We start from the raw sequence: 7,363 nt of genomic DNA on the forward strand, positions 1-7,363 counted from the left end.
AACCTTTCTAGTAGGTTGAAACTGTTTCCAAAGTATGCAAAAAGAAGAAAAAAAAGTTTCATATTTAGCCTCAGCTTCTAGGAATGAATAAGAAGGACGGGAGTATTAACTTTTTAAAAGGGGGAAGGAATTTTAGTCTCTTTTATTACAGTCTGCTGCCCACCGTGTGCATAATCAGACTATATACCACGTCAAACAGACTCACATGCATCAACTGCTATACAGAATGACGTTCTCGCATCCCAACAGATGTGACTGAGCTAATCAAAGTGAAATTCAAACTATTTCTCATTCTAATGAATTGACAGAGGCCCTGAAAAGATTCAGGGTAGATTTGTTAAAACTGGTACCAGTGTTTACATAATTTACATTATAACAACCAAGTAACGTTTTGAAAACCAAAGCACAATTGACGGGGAATATCCTGTTAGTTTCAGGTGTCCATCACAGGGACTTGATATTTTTCCACATCCGAAATGATCCCCATAAGCCTACCTACCATCCGTCACCATATGAAGTTATTCCAAGGCAGGCTGCACCTTTTGCATCCCCCAACGTGTTATAACTTAGTCCCCTTTCCCTATTTCATCTGCCCCCTCCAACCCTTTTCCACTATGGTAACCAACACAGACAAAGAGACAAACATAGTCTGTCTCTATGTGTCTTGCGTGTCTGTAAAAATCAAGTAACATTTTGAGGACATAAATTGAGACACGCAGCATAAAACAGATCATGTTTAAGAATTCAACCCAATAAAATGAGGACTCTCATGTGTCGCTGGTGAATGTAAAAAAACTCCTGTTAACCTCTTAGAAGTGTAATTTACCAATATGTATTAAAAGTCTTAAAAAGGGAAGCAAAAACCTTCTCTAACAAACCCAGTGACGCAACAAACACTACCACACACCAAGCACTCATCAGGAGGCAGGTGCTACTCTAGGCAATCTGCATTATTAACTCATTTCATCTTAACAACCTGTTACTGACCACCCCCACCCCCACCCCCACCCCCAGCTCATCACCCCGCCCGGTGCCACACAGCTGTGACTGGGAAAGCTGGGCTGGGAACTCGTGTGTTGGGCATGAGGCCATACCTGTAAGTGGTAGGTTACCCGGCTTTTCTAAAATCTCCCCTAGAAATTCATTCCATAGAAGTGTGAATCTGAAAGCATACAACGATTTATACCCAAAGATTATAACCGGGAACAATTAAAGACCATCTAAAGGTGCAACAGACTAGCTAATTAATTAACTAACCAATACTATGGAATGCTGTGTAGCAATTTCAGATTATGTTCCTCTGGAAGGCTGGATAATGGTTCCCCAAAGATACCTACATCCTCCTCCCCAGAGCCTGTACATGTTACTTTATACGGCCACAGGGATCTTGCAGGTGTGATTAAACTAAGGCTCTCGAGATGGGGAGACTACCCTGGATTATCCAGGCGGGACAATGTAATCGCAAGAGGGAGGCAGGCCCACGGGGCTACTCCTCCACCAAGTAGCAGATGAGATATTGGAAGCGGAGGCTGAGGTAATCAGGGCACGGCGGCCAGGAGCCAAGGAATGCAGGTGCCCCTGGAAACCCAAAAAGGAAGGAAACAATCTTGCCCAGAGCCTCCAGAAGGAACAAAGCCCCGGTGACGCCCTGATGTCAGCCCAGGGAGACTGATTTTGGACTGCTGACCTCCAGAACCGTGAAAGAAGAAATATGTGTGGTTTTAAACCACTAAGTTTGTAGAAATTTGTTAGAGCGGCCATAGGTCTTGGAAAGATTTCCCAAAGAATATGGGGAAACGTTCGTGCAAATATTAAGTGAAACACTTCATGGACAGGGTGATGATCCAAATCTTGACTTTTAAATAATGTATCTATATGCATAGGAAAAAAAGAATATGAAAAGGTGTCTACCCAGTCGGTTAACAGTGGTTCGTTCTACCCTTCAACGGTATCGTTACAGGGAGCTATTTTCTCAATTCTATTTATTTACATTTTTACAAAGAGTATGTGTTACGCTTTCATCATTAAACTATCAAACCGTCTAAAGTCAGTTTTATGGAAAAACAAATTTTCTGGCAAGACCGTGGCCTAAAGATTCAAAATAAATTAAAGATTGTGGTTTTCTTTAATAAATTGAAACATTTTATTTATTTTTAAGGACATAATCTCTATGGCCAACCCATGACCCTGAGATCAAGTCACACACTCCATCAAGTGAGCCAGCCAGGAACCCCAAATATTTAGTTTTATTTATACAGACAGCAGAGCTTAAAAGGGACAGATTTCCTAGAAACCGTGTTAAAAAAATCAGCCTGTGTCTACCTCCCAGCTTCAGGCCAAGCTTTTCACTCATTCATTCTGAACAGGCTTATCATGGGCAGTATCACCTACTCACTGGGCCTAGTTAGGGCTGTTACTGGACCCATGGCTTCCCGGATTTACTTTCTATGAATACTTCCCATACAAAGGTATGGCCTAAAAGATGGTATCTGCATAGTGATGGATTTTCCAGAATTATATGCCTGTAACACAAGCGTAATCAAAAAATATTTGACATCAAATACTAAGTGGAAAATTAACAGTTCAAATAACGTATGCTGTATGCCAGGAACAACATTTAAGGAGATTTGCATGAAAAACGAGTCAAAATAGACAAAATGCATTACCCAGGCAAACAACTGGTCTGACCAGCTCTGAGGTTCTTCTACTTTGCATTAGAAAAGAATGTCACCAAGATTACAATCGTGGTTATAAGCTAAAGCATATCTGAAATCATTTCTTTGCAAGTAAGAACGCAATTCAGGAGGGAGGAAAACTACCTACTTGTATCACCCGATGGTCCTCTGATTATGCAGATACACCAGCTTTTTAATGAGCCTTTACTGAAATAACTCTAGAGAAAACTGAACTGTGTTTAGGCCACGAAAGGGTAGCATTCAGTTCAATTAAACCCTGGCTATAAAAGTACCACTTTCGTAACTAATTGCGTACTTGGCTGTGCTGCCATTGTTTGATAGGCTAACATTTAAGCAATGCCAAACCACACTATCTTGAAATAAAGGTGTATTCTTCAGCCTGACTGAACCATTCCTTCTGGCACATTCTGTCCATTAGCACGCTTTGTTAAGGGGAGAAAACAAATAATTCAGCCCGAAGAGTCAACAGCACCAGAGTGAAGAGGCCCAGGTCTACACTGCCCTTTACTGCCTATTCCTTCACAGGTGCTGTGCCCGTCTCCTTACTCTCTTTCCCCTTCGGTCCTTCACTATTGGCTTAGCTGCATGAGGCACCTCTGAACTTAGTACTCTCACGTTACTTGAAGCTCATTTCCCTAAGCAAAGACCTCCTCAAGATAGTTAACAGATCTCCGCAGCACGTCATTAGGTCACAGGGAAGGGAAACTTGACCTGTCTCCTTTTACCACCTCCTGGCCTGTCTTAGGCAAGATGCTGAAAGAGACCAAAGTCCCCGCCACCCACCCAAATACCAAATGCAAAGTCTAGCCTCCCATCTTGTTTTGTTTTGTTTTGTTTTTAATGTTTATTTATTTTTGAAGGAGAGAGAGACAGAGCATGAGCCAGTAAGGGGCAGGGAGAGAGGGAGACACAGAATCCGAAGCAGGCTCCAGGCTCCAGGCTCCCAGCTGTCAGCACAGAGCCCAACGCGGGGCCTCAATTCATGAACCGTGAGATCGTGACCTAAGCCCAAGTCGGATGCTTCACCGACGGAGCCACCCAGGTGCCCCTAGCCTCCCATCCCTAATATTTCAAGTCACCAAGGATTGGAGTTGTCAAATTTTCCCAATAAAATATAAAGTAATATCTCCACTCTCTCCTCGCGCAAAGAGGCAGTCGTGAACCTCCCGCTAAAATCCCCGTTTAGGACGCTAATGGAAACCAGGTGCAGTATACCCAAACTTTCACCCTTCCCAGCTTTCACTACTCTGTTTGTGACAATTACAGTGGCTGCCGCACAGAAGAGGCAGTGGGCAGGGCAGAGCGATTGAATCACTCTGGAATCACACAACATGTGAATTTGAAGGGAAGGTTAAAAACTTCTTAGAAGAGCTTCAGCTTGATCCCATGGGGCCCCGGGTGCTTCAAAGGCTCTGCAAGCACCAAATTAGAGTTTCTCGTTTTTCACAGACACAACCAACTCTTGATTATAAGAGACGCGTGGGGAGGGCAGCGGAGAGACCTCATGGGCAGGAGTCCTAGCAAGGCCACTCCCGGACACAAAAGCCACATATAATCCCACCTCGATGTAGGAAATATTCAGGAGACAAGACTAGAGAGACAGAGAGCAGATTAGTGGTTGCCTGGGGCTGGAGTCAGAAATGGGCAGTGGCTGCAAATGGGCACCAGCGATCTTTCTGGGGTGACAGAAATGTTCCAAAAGTGGGCTGTGAGGGTACCTGGGTGGCTCAGTCGGTTAAGCATGTGACTTCGGCTCAGGTCATGATATGGTGCTTCGTGGGTTCATGTGGGGCTCTGTGCTGACAACTCAGAGCCTGGAGCCTGCTTTGGATTCTGCGTCTCCCTCTCTCTCTGCCCCGCCCCCACTGAGAGAGAGAGAGAATGTGTGTGTGTGTGTGTGTGTGTGTGTGTGTGTGTGTGTGTGTGTGTCGAAAATAAACATTAAAAAAAAAAAAATTTTTTTTTTTTAATGTTTATTTATTTTCGAGAGAGAGACAGAGCACGACCCGGGGGAGGAGCAGAGAGAGAGAGAGGGAGACACAGAATCCGAAACAGGCTCCAGGCTCTGAGCTGTCAGCACAGAGCCGGACGCGGGGCTCAAACCCACAAACTGTGGGATCATGACCTGAGCCAAAGCCGGACTCTCAACCGACTGGGCCACCCAAGCACCCCATACACTAAAAAAAAATGTTTTAAGTGGGCCGTGGTAATGACTGCACAACTCTGTTTACTGGGGAAAACACTGAATAAGTACCCTTAAAATAGATAAATTCTATGGTATGTAAATTTTGCCTCTAAAAAACTCTGACATAAAGACATTTACATAAAATGTGTGCTGCTCATAAAAAAAGGTGGGAAGAATCCGCTCCTCGTTTTTATACAAATGCAAACTGAGAGCCCGCCGTTGGGAGCGGTGCTTACTAGCACAGCTAAGTAAGACCAGAGGGCCACAGGAAAATAAATCCTAAGGAGTTCAGCGCTGCGATCTCATGCCACTCTATCTCACTCGGAAGTGTCGTCCAGAACCTAAAGTAAACGTAAATATTTAACCTAATTTGCACAGACACAACGGGCCGAGATTCCCAGAGGCTCTCACCAAAACAAGGGTAAACGTCTTAAGAAAAACGGTATTGATCATCTAGAACAGTCTCAGGTAGCACCGACAGGACGGGGCAAGGCAAGACTGTAAGATCCCGCAGGTCTGGGAGGCAGGCCGGTCCTGAGAGTAGAACCCAAGAGTCACTCGGGCCCCCCTTGCCCACGAGCTTCCTACAGTTCTGAAAATCGGGGTGTTCGGCGAGGTGTCCAGACTGGGACAGTGCAAAGAAGGGAGGTCGTCGAAAATGGGACAGCGGCCCCCCCTGCGCGAGCCGACCCACGACCGTGGGTGCGCTGGGAGGCCGAGGGAGGCCGGGCACACGGTTTCAGGCCGTCGAAGTTTGTTTCACAGAAAGAAAACTGGGGGGAGGGGGGGTGGCGAGCAAGCCAGCACCGCGCTTGAGCCCGCAGAGGGGACCGAGCAGGGCCACCAGCCGCAGCCCGCCGAGCACGCACGCGCTGTCCCGGGTGCGGGAAAACGCCCGCGCCCCTCGTCGCCCCGTCCGTCCGCCCGCGCCCCCCGCCCCGCGCCCCTCCCGGCGGGTCCAGGCGCGCAGCGAGGCCCCGGCCCCGGCCGCCGCCGGCGCAGACCCCCGCCCTCGAGGCCTCGGGCGCGCGGGAGGCCGCGCAAGTCGGGGAGGGGGCGTCGCTCCGGGCAGCTGGCCGCCTCCTAACCTACCTCCGACCGCCTCAAGCTCGGGTCCCGCGGGCCCGGGATAACGGCGCCTCCGCAGCGAACACGCCTCGCGTCTCCATTCGGGGCTGTTTACTCCCAACTCTCGCGAGACGGCGCGACCGGGGCGGGGAGAGCGACGCCTGGGAGCGCCAGCCCCACCGGCTGTGCGTCCCCTGCGTGCCCCGCGCGGGCCTGCGTGCGCGCTCTGGAAGCCGGGGGCCGCCGGGGGCCGCCGGGCCCGGGTCGGGAGGACGGACGCGGGTCTCGCGACACTTGCGGCCCGGGACGGGGCGGGAGGTGGGGGGCGTGGCCAGACTGCGAGGACCCGGCCGTGGCCGGGGGAGCGGACTCTCGGGGTGGCTGCTTGTGGGCCCTTGGGCCCCGAAAGCGGCACCGCGGAGCCGGGGACCAGGGAGGATGACCCTGGCGGAACGGCTGGCACTTGACGCAAACGCCTGCGAGCTCCTACCCCTTCACCCTCCTCGCGGGGACTGACGGGGGCCGGAGCCAGGCTCGGGCGCCACCCCCAGGCACGCACTCTGCAAGCCTCCTTCGGTTTGCCCGACGCGACGGGCCCGGGGAGGCGGCCCGCTGATGGCTCGGGGATCAACCCCCGGACGTGCGAAATTCCTGTCCCAACCCCGCCTGCCCGCTCCGGACTCCGCTCCTCGCCCCACTTCGCGGGGACCGCTTGACGCCCAGTGGTTTTCCTTGTTGGAAGAAACAGGATCAGTGCGCTAAACTCGGAAACGTTGGCCTCCCCGGAGATGCCCGCGTGGTTTAGATACTAGGATCACGAGCACCATGATAATGCTGAATGGCACCAACGTGACAAGAAAGCACAGCACTTCATAGTCCCTTTATCATTATTTAACCAAACTGATTTAATACACTAGATTAATACACCATCACCAACTAGCCTTGGGATCTTGGGCAAGTTGTACCTCAGCCCTTTGTACCCCACCTTCCTTGCCCCAGAGAGGTATTTACACCTACCTTCCAGGATGAAGGTTAAAGGAAACACACAGGGCTGGACACACCCATGTTCAATAAACAATGATGACTGTCGCTAGACCCGCCCACACCTGATGAAGTTCTTCTCCCCATTCTGAGATTGCATCAATGTTAGCAACTTACAGAGAATTCTTGACTCTTGCATTCATAAATCCTCAAAGTGAAGCACTCCCATGCTGCCACCATGTAATGGTGGCACTTGATCTTAAACTTAAATGTGGGTGTGCCTGGTTCTTGATTTTGGATCAGGTCATGACGTCATGACCACGAGATCCAGCCCCGCATCAGGCTCAGCACCAAGCGTGGGGCCTGCTTGGGATTCTCTCTCCCTCTCTGCCCCTCCCCCCACCCATGCATCTGCACACTCTCGAATTAAATA

General features: G+C 49.8%; 1 protein-coding gene across 1 annotated transcript in view; it reads right to left on the minus strand.

Moving 5' to 3' along the window:
* MBTPS1 (membrane bound transcription factor peptidase, site 1) overlaps positions 1 to 6,107 on the minus strand; it is a 51,891-nt gene extending 45,784 nt beyond the window's left edge. The window contains exon 1 of the mRNA XM_019413046.2: positions 5,974 to 6,107. The gene's annotated coding sequence lies outside the window, so the exon portion shown is untranslated. The remainder of the gene's footprint in view (positions 1 to 5,973) is intronic.
* Positions 6,108 to 7,363: the final 1,256 nt, after the last annotated feature.

This window comes from Panthera pardus, unplaced genomic scaffold (genome assembly GCF_024362965.1).
Source record: "Panthera pardus isolate Hobbes unplaced genomic scaffold, ASM2436296v1 HiC_scaffold_19, whole genome shotgun sequence".
Classification (NCBI taxonomy): Eukaryota; Metazoa; Chordata; class Mammalia; order Carnivora; family Felidae; genus Panthera; species Panthera pardus.